The 13,226-nt window shown below is 40.9% G+C and overlaps 1 long non-coding RNA gene across 1 annotated transcript in view; it reads left to right on the top strand.

Moving 5' to 3' along the window:
* Positions 1-12,047, top strand: part of LOC109968923 (uncharacterized) — a 113,144-nt gene extending 101,097 nt beyond the window's left edge. Inside the window, exon 4 of the long non-coding RNA XR_002276203.1 lies at positions 11,387-12,047. This is a non-coding gene — a long non-coding RNA (uncharacterized LOC109968923). The remainder of the gene's footprint in view (positions 1-11,386) is intronic.
* Positions 12,048-13,226: the final 1,179 nt, after the last annotated feature.

Below are 13,226 nucleotides of genomic sequence, written 5' to 3'. Positions count from 1 at the left end.
ACCCTCTCTTGAATGTCTGCCATTGTGATGATTACTGGGTCTTGTGCAGGGAGGTTGCTGTGGTCTGCTCTTAGGTCCACCAGCCACTAGGCACTGTTGTTGTGTGATGCCTCCTTCTCCCATATGCTCTTCCAGAACTGTTCAGTCTCCAGCCTTGATGGGTCTGCTCTCATGTTATTACCCTGCCACTGAGAATACACCTTGGATGGCTCAGTGGAGAACATTCGGTTTATTCTCCTGGCTTCAACTTCTCTTGTGTACCTCTTCGGCCGGGTGACCAGGGCTGTGAGCCTTTGCTTGGCAGTCTCCAAGGCCTCAGGTATGGACTTTGAGTTGTACTTTTTAGGTACCCCTTTGTTCATCATGCCTTTCTGCAATTCCGATAGCTGGCTAACTTCTCTCCTTGCTGCCTTGATCTTGGTCTCCAACCTCCTTCTCCAAGGAGGATACTGCTCCTTATGGCCTTTGTTGAACTTATAGCCAAGTATCTCAAGGATCACGGTTGCTGTGGTGTATATCAGCTTGTTGGTCTCAGTGATGGTCATAGTAGGGATTGTTCTTAGTGCTGCATTCACATCCTCTAGTAGACAAAAAAGGGACAAATGGCATAGAAGGGACTGGACAAGTCACGGCAATGGCTGCAGAAGGTGTGGGTCCATTAAAGATTCAAGACAGAGAAAAGGTGCTTAAAATCTATTTTCAGCAAGCCTGGACAACTGTTCCCTGCTCCAGTGGATTGCAGAAGAGTTCGTGAACAACCCGTGCTGCGAGGGAGTGAGTTGAACGGTGTTTTCCAAAAAGACGAAGCTGAGAAAGTTAAGCTAAGCTAATGCTAAAGCTAGCTCCATTGTGTCTGTGTTAATTACCTCGTCGAGAGTCACAAGGAAGCAGACGGTGTTGCTGCCGGAGATTCAGCGCTCACCTGCATGGGGAGATGACAGGGCAGTGGGATTCTGTGTACAGACGTCCTGTGTTCCTTGGATGGTAAGAACGAGGATTTTCTTCAGACTGGTATGACTGTTAAAATGGTTTCGAGTGGACATGAGCTCCAACGCGCGCCAACGCAAGCTTGCATAAAACTCTTAAGAGTGCACTCAGGTTGACTTTGTGGTTAAAACATCATCTCAAGGGTTTAAAATATTTTTTTATAATTGAACTGGGTAAATTTGTGATATATGTTTCACCTTGTTTAACCTTGAACTGTGTTTAGTCTGTGTGTTTATTGTTTCTACACTGTGAAACAGTCCCTGGAAAAATTGTTCATAAGTTACAGGTAACTGGAAGTACATATTCTGAGTTATTTGAATTAATATCATTTCTGGGAAATCTCTAATCTCTAATTAGTGTTTTAAAGGTGAGGATCATACTGAACCCTAGACATAGTTTTATATATATATAGAGAGAGAGAGAGAGAGAGAGAGAGTTATATGTCTTCAACTTATTTTTAAGAGCTCCCAGCTTTTGTTAGTTTCATCAGTGTAAAATGTTTCAGTGTATAGTGTTTACATTAACTTTGTGCTAACTAGCTAGCTAATGTTATGTTACAAAGCAGCAAAACAGCAAACTTTTAGAAGCTTTATTTTTATTAATTTAAGAATACTGTTACTTATCTAATCAACTGTAGCCATTGTATAGATTCAGATCTATTGAATCTATTGAAACAATGGGGAAAACAACACTGTGCCATATGATGAGGAGCAGAATGAGCCGAAGTTTGGACAGGGAAACAGAATGTTACGTCACCACTTAACAAGCGGAGTGTGCGGATTTGTTTTGTTTTGGGTTTTTTTTATTTTTATTTTTATTTTTTTTGCTGGTTTCTTTCAGGGGTGATGATAATCATGCCAAGCTGAGCTGTGAGCACCTGTGACCTTTCATGTGGTTTTTCACAGCAAGGTAAAAAGGCTTTGTTTACCTTGATGATGAGTGGGTTCTCACAAACTGGAACCTGTCACTTTCATCCAACAACTCACTGTTACTGCTTCTTTTTGTATCACCACCCCTTCCCGAGCAGACACACCTGAATATGTTGAGATCCAACTGGTAGAAAATCATTGAAGTTTTGCAAACTCTGGGATGAACACACTGGATACAACAACACATATTATATATGTTATTAATTTCCTAGGTTATGTATACACACAAACATTTTAAGTCCCCATGGGTGCTCATTTTGCTCATTTCAAGCCATTTAATCTTGGGTACCTCTAGATTAGCTCAGCAAAATTCTGCTTACAATGGCACTGTAGATGTCTTTTTTTCCATAAGCTTTATTGAAAATACACATAACAAACAAGGCAATGTAACATTTTGCCAATATGGTGGGGGCACAGATGGATGTCAGGCAAACTCACATGAACGTGCAACGTGGATTTCATGCCCATTCAAAGAGATCCTTAAACTATCACATAATACTTTATTTCGTGAGTGAGAGTTTACGAGATGTGTATAAATCCAGTTGCTTCTGCATAGAAATACTAGAACATATGTTCACCTAATTTTTTGAGCTTTAGGTCATGTCTAAGATGATGATTCACCGTTGGAACATTGTAGATAAGTCAGAAAACAAGGAAAAGAATGGGCCATCGGCTCATTAATGTCTAGCCCACAGGGCTTAACAAAGCAACAATACAGTAACTCTGGTGTTGGTGAAAAGGAGAACTATGATGAAATGCATTACATTTTTTCTCTACTAAAATTATCGAAATGATAACATGAAAGATGGATAAATGAACATGAATCAATTGTCTCATTCAATGACCTGCAGTTTACTGTGACAAACTGTGGCTCCCAATTAGTAAAACAGTTTCCTCTGAAGCCCAGAATAGAGTGCCGCAGAGATGATGTTTTTTTGTAGGCCAACCCGGAAGTCGACATTGTTCTCAACAAACAGCCAATCAGATTTTTCCATAGGGTTTTGGGTTATTGCATAAAATAAGGTCTGTGACATTTACACATTTTGTTCAGCAAAATAATTTTCACCAGTGAACACTTTATGATGTTTGAAGCATATATTTATGCTTATGATCAAAATAATGAGGCTGTGAAGACAGATGATTGAGGAGTAGTCTCCGTGATGACGGTTAACATCCCAGACAGCCTCTGTAGTCTCATTTAGCCACCTGTTAGCAACAGCCTTTTTTAAGACACGTAAAAGCACTAAATATCATGACTAGGGTATTTACACATGAAAATGTATTGGCCTTGTGTCAGCCACAGACCTTATTTCAGGCATCTAAACAAAAATCAATTTAAAAAACCCATAGGCTTCATGATGAGGGAACCAGAAGGGCAAAATGCTAACTCAGTTTTGGGTTTTAGGACTCACTACTATGGTAGTCTATACAGTATACACATTTTATTATTATTATTATTAGTCATTCCTACCCACACAGACATTAAGGACAAGTGCAAAACAATAGGTGCAAAATAAAAGAAAAGAAAAGAAAAATCACACAGGGGTAAGAGTGAGCACACTTACTGTACATTAATAGCAACAACTCACTAATGTAGTGTTTTTTTTTGTCTTGTAATGACATGCTTGTTGGAATTTTGGTAAAACCATCTTTAAATTAGCATCAGTGAAGTGATGATGACATTCTGTCATGGTGTGCTGTTTGTTGATCACTGATGCGGCTGCATAGCTATGCAGTGCCTCCATCACACCGGTGACATGTTGACTGTTACTGAACTGCTCGGCAGATGGGCAGCATTTCATGATCATAAACTCCACCAGTGGAGAACAGTGTTTGGACACAGCTTACAGCATTCGTGGACCATTCCTTGTTGAAATAAACTCACAGTCCACCGGACCGGACAGTGATGATTTTTGTTCCGCCTAGTAGCGACTTACTCATCCTGCCGATCTCCCGGAGACCCTAGTGGCTGCAGCTGAGTTCCCTTGTGTGAAATATGCTGTTCTTCACAGTTGAAGACATGCAAGTCAAACATTTGTTCCCTTAGAGGCTGCTGCATCTATATGCATACTTAATTTTGTTCTCTCCTCTGAAATGCATGAGAAGAAAGAGACAGTGGCTATTGTACTACTTATAATACACATTCCCCATTGCCTGGTTCCCACCTCAGTAACAACCAACTGCTTGCACTTATTCTTTATTGAAAGCAGAGGAAGAGAGAGAAAGAAGTAGCCATCAGCACTCAGATGAATTGGCTTTTATCCACTGGCGCTGTATGTGCAGCAGCATATGTAAGGCTTTTGTCTGAAGTCAGAATTGCATTATTAAGTCAAATTAAGCTGTGTTCTGCAAGCTGCAGTTGAGTGCTTGACCCTTTCTTGCTGGAAGGGGCCATGTCGCTGGGCTGCATTAGTAGGCCCATTGATCCTGTCTAGAGTTTAAATAAGGCCATCTCTGGACTAATGCACCCCTGCCATTGACAGTGCAGATTTTTCCCCTCACCACAGGGTTCACTCAGGCTGAGGTCCTCATTAACACTCCCCTAACACTGCGTCTTTTGCTCCCCCAGCCTGCCTCCTTAGCACACTGTTACTGAGTGTAGTGTTCTTCACTATTTTGCAGGTATTTTTGTCTGTGGGGCCCTTTATCATGCCGCTGTTCCACTCCACACCATCCCTTATGCTCCATGTCTATTTTTGTCTTGTGAGGAGGTTTAAGAAAAACACTGAAAGGGAATTTCAAGGTCCTCTGTGTCATTGAAGTCACTGTGACTGACAGTGAAAAGCCAGTAATGAGCTCTCTATCGTTTCTTTTCTCTTCTTTCTCTTTTTAAATCAGCCATGGACCAGACTCCTTTATGTCCAGTAGGGCTGATCTTTTTGTGGTTCAGAGATCAGCTGTCTTGCTACTGTAGACACTGTCTCATACACACACCCATCCATCCATCCATCCATCCATTCATTTTCTTGCACTCATCTGAGATCAGGTCACGGTGGCAGCAGGTTCAGTAAGGTAATCCAGATGTTCCTCTGCCCAGGCCACATGAGATATATAATCTCTCCAGCTAGTTCTGGGTCTGCCCTGGGGTCTCCTATCAGTTGGACGCGTCCAGAAGACCTGCAAAGGGAGGTGCCCTGGGTGCATCCTAATAACCACCTCAACTGGCTCCTTTCGATGTGAAAGAGCAGTGGTTCTACTCCGAGTCACTTCCAGATGTCCGAACACCACACTCTATCTCTAAGGCTAAGTCTGGCCACCCTGAGAAGGAAACTCATTTCGGCGGCCACTTGTATTCGCAATCTTATTCTTTTGGTCACTAACCACAGCTCATGACCATAGATGAAGGTTGGAGCATAGATTGACTGGTAAATTAAGAGCTTTGCCTTTCGGCTCCGCTGCTCCTTCTTTACCATGACAGTCTGATATAGCGTTTGCATTACTGCTGATGCTGCCACTATCTGCCTGTCAGTCTCACACTCGATTTTACCCTCACTCATGACCAAAACCCCTTCACTTGGGGCAACAGCTCACTCCCAACGTAGACGGAGCAGTCCACCATTTTCCGGCAGAGTACTGTTACCTCAAATTTGGATGTGCCAACTCTCAACCCTGCAGTTTCACACTTGGCTACAAATCACCCCAGTGCATGCTGGAGGCCACGCTCTGATGAAGCCAGCAAAACCACATGACTGGTAAATAGCAGAGATGGAATTCTGAGGTCCCCAAACCAAACACTCTCTTCCCCCGGCTGCGCCTTGGGATCCTGTCCATGAAAATCACAAACAGAAACGGTGACAAGATACAACGCTGATGGAGACCGTCACCAACTGGGAATGTGTTTGACTTTTTGTCAAGTATGCAGACACAACTCTCCTTCACACACCCATTTGAGTTAAATTAATCAAATTTTGGATGATGGAATTAGTATGATGGATGTTCTAGTGGCAATTACTGAGTTTCAGGACTGTTGATTTATTTCAGAGCAGAGCTACAGTAGATTGTGTTAAACCTTGCCAGGAGGTTAACTATAATATGAAATATACTGTACATCCCCTGCTAATTATTGTCAGACACTGACACTTGTTAAGCAGATTCACTCTCTCCACACACCCTTTATTCGTTTCTGGTGTTTAACACATCAGCATTTTGTAGTGTCATTTCATCAGCAGTGTGTCTGTCAACCTATTTGGCTTATTCAGTTCACTGCAAGCTGATATTTGCTGTGTTAATCATGAAAAGTGGATGGGTCACATTGCAGTATTTGTAAAACCAAAAGCATCATTATGACTTAGATATGAGTGCGGCCATTGCAGCAGTATGGCAGGAGAAAGATTACTACACAGAATTACACCAGTAGCAGTAGCACTGCAGAAGATGAAAGCATAGTGACTTAAGCTGGTATTTAGGGTTATCTCATTAAATCTTCAAAGCATTAGCAACAATCTGACAAGATATAATTCTCTTCCAAATCTTTTGTCCTTTTTTCACTGGGTCCCTTTTAGTCTGATGTTTTGCCAAACATGGAAAGATTGTCACAGGCTGAAAAGACCTTATTGCAGCAACTGAACTGAATAACACGTTGCTTGAGGAGGCCCTCCCGACTCAAAGCAGATGGTGATAGAAGAGAGAAATGGAAGTAATTAAAACAGCTAATCATCAGTGAGATGGTGTATTGACGCCTTCCCGCCACCTGTGCTGAGCCCCAATTCACAACAGCCCAGACAAAAGAAAAAATAATACTCAACTTGCACAAAATGTGCACTTAAGCTAATTTCTTACTGTTTTATCGTGTTCTCATTTGTCATTTTTGTCTTGGCACGGCACCAAAGCCTCAGGGCACAATTGTCAGGCATAGTGTGGTTATGATTTTGGATGCAGCCTTGGCTGCAGCCAGGATTGTTTCCATGGTGAGACCAGTTTATTAGTCTGGTGGGTCTGGTAGGCGCCCTGCATGCGCTCACTGTGTGCTAAATCTGCTCAGAGCTTAATACTCTATATGGTTTAGAGGTAAATGTGTCTAAAAGTCCAAATACAATTGCATTTTTCCTTTAGAAACTTATGAGATGTGCATATTTTGTGACAGCCTGTGTTCTTATTCGTCACCCTCAGCTTCGCCTTTTTTATTCACAAAGCACTACTTTCCACAGGCCTCATTATTTAGTGTGTTCAACCCTAGTGCTTCGACCTGGTTTCCACAAATTACTTTTGTGAAAGATAGCACACCCCATGCCTACCTTAACCATTTTTACTATGAAGCTGTAAATTAAGATGTGTTGGGGGTATTGTAGTTTAGTGGTCCATGAAAAGATGGATAGAAGATATCACCTGCTCTTTACTGTGCAACAACCCGCACCTTAACACACCTATGCAGTCAACAACACTTCCTGCAACAAATGGTGGCAGTAGGCGAGCTTTAAAAATTCTGTCCGCAGTAATCTCTCGACTGAGTAACTATTTATATTCACATTGTGCGACCTTCAGGAAAATGTGGCTCAGCCTGGCCATTGGGAGCTTAGTGGTGTGTGCTGTAGAACGCTGAGGTCCATTAAACCAACAACGAGTCACATGAAGCGTTGTCATAAATGAGATCTAACCTCTAAAGTGTGACTTTACTGAGTCTCGGTGCAAAGCCACAATCTTAATGATGGCAGCTATGGTTGGAAAGGTGCAGTGTTTAAACGTCCTCTACTCTTTGTCCCAAGCCTTTGAGTATTTCTGGGCTTATGACCTGTACAGTAAATGACACTCATACAGCATGTTAAATGTTAATCGTTTCAGTAAAGGTGCTTTCCTGTATGGTTTAGTTAAAGCAAACTTTGTGTATTTATTTATTTATATGGGACAGCGCACATTAGCTCACAGAGTAAGATCACTCAGGTCTGCCAACCAGCTTCTGCTCAATGTGCCTAGGTCACAGCTTAAGCTCAGAGGTGATCGAGCCATCACTGTTGCAGGGCCACGACGGTGGAGTAGCCTACCACTGGATATCAGGCCCGCCCTGAGCTCCGTAGTTTTTAAATCCCTACTGAAAACTCACTTGTACTCTTTGGCTTTTGCCTCTAACTAGAGTCAGATGCCACAGCTTTCATTGTTTATTTCACAGTGCTTTGTGAGGCACTTATTTTATGATGGTGTGATATTTCACCGTGCTTGTGAGAGGTCTTATGACTTGTTTTATCACTCAGTGACAATTTTATGGTGTAGTATTTTTATTGTTAAGTACTTTGTAACGTTTGTTTAAAACTGTGCTATATAAATAAAGCTGCTTTGTTTTGCTAATCAACACTAATGTTAACAAACATCAATATAAATGTGCTGGAGTTAGCTCAGCAGCTAATTGCACTCGTAGTTTAGATCTGGTGCACATGAAACAACCAGACTGTGTGTGCTCTGGAACCAAATGGACCAAACTGCAGTATTTTTAATAGCAGATGTGTGATTTTAACTTTCACAACTACTACTGCTGAACAGGCAGCAGTCTTAAGCAAAGTGTGTAAAAGATGTATAATTATTTATGCAAATAGTTTGGTAACCATGGTAACAAGTATGCACATTAGCACATCAGGTGCAAGTATCTTTTGTTTCAGTAACATGAGTGCAGATATGCAGTAATCCAGACACCATATAAGGGTAAGGACGGTACAAAGTATAGTGAATGATCTGCACCATAATGCATTATGCTCTACAAATCAAGCTGTTCTGATGCAGTAACGATGCCTTGTGGCAAAGAGACTTTTATGTGGAGTGCTGCTTCAGCGCTGCCTGCACACATTAACACACCCTGGCAGAGCTGACATCTGCTGTTGTGACAGGTGTGAGAGTTCACTTTTATGATACAAAGTCACAGTCACTTCTCAGGCCCACATTGCACTTGGGTTCAGCATGAACTTTTGTTGAAACAGCAGTCCGTGCCAAAGCACATGAGTTAGTAGTGGATTATAAGTTGTGCACACACATACACAAACAGAGGGGAAAAGGAAAGGAAAGATGTGTCCTCTCAAAAAAGTTTCTAACTTTATGTATTAGTTTTAATCCCGTGACTGAGTTTGGCCAGAACTGTTTAAATCCTGCTCCTTTTAATGATCTGTCAGCTTATTCTTTACAGGGTGGACGTGGTGTCAGGATGCAAGACACTGATGCTTTACACAAATGAAACAGCTACTATCATCTTTAAAACACTAATAGTATGCTCTCATTAACTCTTCATTTTAAAGTGAATGAAACTATGAACAAACTGAGACAAATTTATTTCAGTGACCCATAGATGTTTAATTCTAAAATCAAGAAGAAAAGCATTTGCATTTAACCTGATCTATTTTACTCCACGTCACACAGCAGTATATTTATTTTGTTAACAAACCAGTCTTACATTAAACATGTGCATGTCAGGGTGGATGGCTGGGTCGATAAAGCACAGGACTCTGACATTGGAGTTCATTTAAACATAACGGTTTCAACAAGACCTTGGGTTGTAATTGCACACAAGAAGTGAGAAATAGATTTTAGCTTGAATCTCCGACCATCACATTATAGCCATATACAGTATGTGACATTTGTAGAAGTCAAAAGCAGGCATGAACTAACTCTCTTGGTTTTTCTTCACTTCACCAGTGGCCTCACAGGAAATGCCGACAGTGGAGGATTAGGGGCTGAACTGTGTGTCATACTGTTGTGACAGAACAGCAGAAAAAGCCGGTATACTGTACAGTGTGTCACATATTTTTGCTTTAACTCAAGGCTTTTGTCGAAGTTCTCCTGTCAAAATATTTACATAATTTGTAGATGAGGTAAACCACAAATGAATATAAATGATCAATATTCATCAGAAAGATAAATGACACCTTATTATTGGATAAACATGTGGATGCTTGTGTCTTTAAGTAGAAGGGGGGTTCACAGGAGCCAGTGATGGCATTCATCAAGTCCTTCATATCGACTGCAGAGCTATAATGTAATTTTGAGAGTAAAAAATGTTGCCCATTGTAATGCACCCAGGGCACACTGCATTCAAAACCTATTATTACCAACAACTTGTCATAAATTGTTCTCCGCCATTTTTTCTTCTGCATAGCAGTGTTAAATTACAATAGGCAGTATATATACATTCTATATACAGTATACAATAGTGTCTTAGAGGAAAATAGACTGATTATTTGTCTGCTACAGATGTTTAGCCCTAGTCTGTCATTATCTCTTCTGGTGAAAGAAAGACCCAAAGAAAGGTAACACAATTACACAGAAGGCTATTAGTGCCACGCTCTTAGTGTTGTGGAACTGAGGGTTGTAATTATGCAGATGAAGTTTGTGATGGATATGAGATAATTCCATTACTTGTCCTCATGTTTTTTTTTTTAAGTAGTGCTTCGCTCACTTTCCGCCGTGACATTAAAGGTAATGTTGCACGGAGGACAGCAGGGTGAAGACACATGCGCCAAGGTGCAGAGCTGTTCCACTGTGCCCTGATGTACTGAGAAACCTCAAAAGGTTGTGTCCTAAAAAAGTAATATGTCAGTTGTGTCAGTACTTTGGTTTATGATCAAATTTCAGCACAACTAATATTTTGGCAGCTTGCTGCTCATCAGTTTTACACATTAATATGCAGAAAATATAAAGAGGTGCCACAGAGACACTATCTGCTGGGAGTCAACATCATTTGAATAGGTTATTAACTAGTATAATATAGTGCAAGTATATCCAATTCCACAGCAAAGTAGGTGTCTGTGAACACTGAAATGTGACTCTTACAGTATGAGCTCTCTACTGTATACAGTTGTATCTCTATGATGCATGCTAGCGCGAATGAGCTCACGGCTAACAGTAATTGCATCTACGATAGTGCAGTACATTCCTGCATATATATCTCACCAATGCAAGGCAAAGGCAACGGTGTGGGTTCCCAGTTCTCCGTTGGCACACAGCTTTGCCTCAGTTCAATACCTCCGTTTCACACGGTTCTTAAGCTCGGTGTGTTGCAACCAAATGCGGCTCTTAAGCGTCTGATACAATGTCAAGAGCGCGAACAGGATGTTCGGTCTCCAAGGAGGGACAATTAACCTTATTGGTTAATGTGAGAGAATAACAATTTATCTGGTTGGCTGCACGCATTGTCACAAAACACAATGTTGTAATTGTACCGATGCTCTCAGCACTTTTCAACGCCTCCCAATGATTTCCCAGTGAACCCACTTCCAACCTATACTAACTCCCAATCATACTGTGAAACTAGCAGCCATACAGGGCCCCATCTGCTCTTAGCACTGGGTTACACAAGCATTCATGGTTTTCTCTTCTGGTCAAAAACTACAACATTATTTCACCTATCTGCATAATAGCAATGCAGGAAATCAGGATCCCATTCTATATGTGAGCAATAGTAGAGTGAGAGATCTAATATCAAAGGTAATAAATATGATCATAGAGGAGCATACCACACTTCTCATGACTCTGTGTGTCTGCTCCCTCCGCCACAGAGAGTTCACTCTGCAGGTTTGAGAGCCAGGGGTCTCGGCCTTTTTCAGAGAAAAGCTTGCAGCAGCTCCCATCTGTCATCAGCTCAGCGCCAAATGAACCTGTGCTTTACTCTGGAGCCAACAAGATGGAATGAGCCACTTCATCACGGCTGTATGGGGGCACAGTGGAAGCGTTGCACTGCTTGCCTTTTTGACAGCCAGCCCTCCCCGACTGCGCCTCCCTATGGTTACCATCAGGGCAACATAGTGTACTGCAAACTCACTAGCAGTACTACCACTGAGGTTGCATATACCTTTTAATGAACAGTTATTTACACTCACATAAAAGAGAAGTGTTAAGATTTATTTTGTTATGAAAGATTAAAAATTGTTTTTGTTTATGATTTACTTCTGCTTCAGTTACCAACTTCCTACAAGACACCTGCACAGAAAGTGCGATTATATAAGCAATAGCTTTTGTCAAATCCCAGATAAGAAAACACTGGTGAATTCCAGTATCTTCCTGAAAACTTTGTATTTGGGTTTTATGAACAAATTTGTTCCTAAGAACAGTTGATGACTGAGACCCAGTGTTGCAGCTTTTGACCTGCAGTTTGTACCTCAATCCATCATCTCACCTTGTTTTGAAAACCCAGAATAAAGCGCTTATTGGCAAATGCTGCCATGCAGTGACTTAACATGAATCAATTTTGTGGCAGAGTTTATAATTGTGATTATATTACTGCAGCATTTATGGTCTTTTTTTAATTTTATAAACAGGTTTTAATTACATCTGTATGCGCATGATTCATTATGAGAGCATATTGCCATCATCGAGACAGTTTCAATTACCACAGCAGCTGTTTGGAAGTATTTTAAATGATTATTAGATGAGTCTGTTATATTATTGGAAAATAGACCTTTATGGACTATCAAACAAATTGAAATTTAACATCACGTACAGTATAAAATCTAGCATACTCATAAACAACCCCAACAAGCCCAATGTTAGCCTTGATGTTGACACTTGATTAGCCTATAAACTTGTTCCTGTGGTTCAGACCAGCTTCAAGTGATGTTGAATTTCAAATATAAATCCAGTCAACCATGACTGGGCCTCAAATGTGAGCACCTCACCATAACGTTGATGTAGATGCCTTTTTTAAAATACTCACCAACCTCTTGCTGTCATTTGACATTACCCATACTGCATCAGTCCGAAGTACAGAGTCTGAGTAAGTCCATGAACCTCATGGGGTTCAACCTAATGCTCTTACATTAGTTAACACTAGCAATTATTATTCCAGCTCTCTTCAATATAAAGTTTCCTATAATTTCCCTCAACTGCCAAAGCTTGAAAATATAAAGAAACAAACACCATACACCTCATTGGCATTGTGATATTAGCAATACGTGGTTGCTTGTGACAAAATTTTTAGGGAGGATGACTTACCAAGACACACAAATAGCAGAGGAAATTACTTTTTTTTATATTTTGTTGAAGCTTTGCATAGCCACATCAAAATTATAATATGGATATGCCTCACTAAACAAAAGAGCAACCATATTTTCAATCTGGTCCTTTCATTTTCCTCATCTCTCCCTTCCTCCTCCTCTCACCGCGCTATAGACACAATCAACTTTTCACCCTGAATTAAGGTTCATAGTCTGGCAGCAGTAAATGGCTCTTGTCGTCATGGGGTCTCTGTTAGCAGCCGAAGCTCTCATACTGTCCTTAGACTGTCTACGTTTTATCCTTTTTTAAATCTATCATCTATAATACTGTCTGCTTTTCTGTCTTAAGCAAAGCAAAAAGAAAAGGACAAGACATTTGTACAGTATGAGTACCCAGGAATATGTC

The sequence above is a fragment of the Monopterus albus genome, unplaced genomic scaffold (assembly GCF_001952655.1).
Source record: "Monopterus albus unplaced genomic scaffold, M_albus_1.0 scaffold166.1, whole genome shotgun sequence".
NCBI lineage: Eukaryota > Metazoa > Chordata > Actinopteri > Synbranchiformes > Synbranchidae > Monopterus > Monopterus albus.
This window is presented reverse-complemented; position numbering and strand designations above follow the sequence as displayed.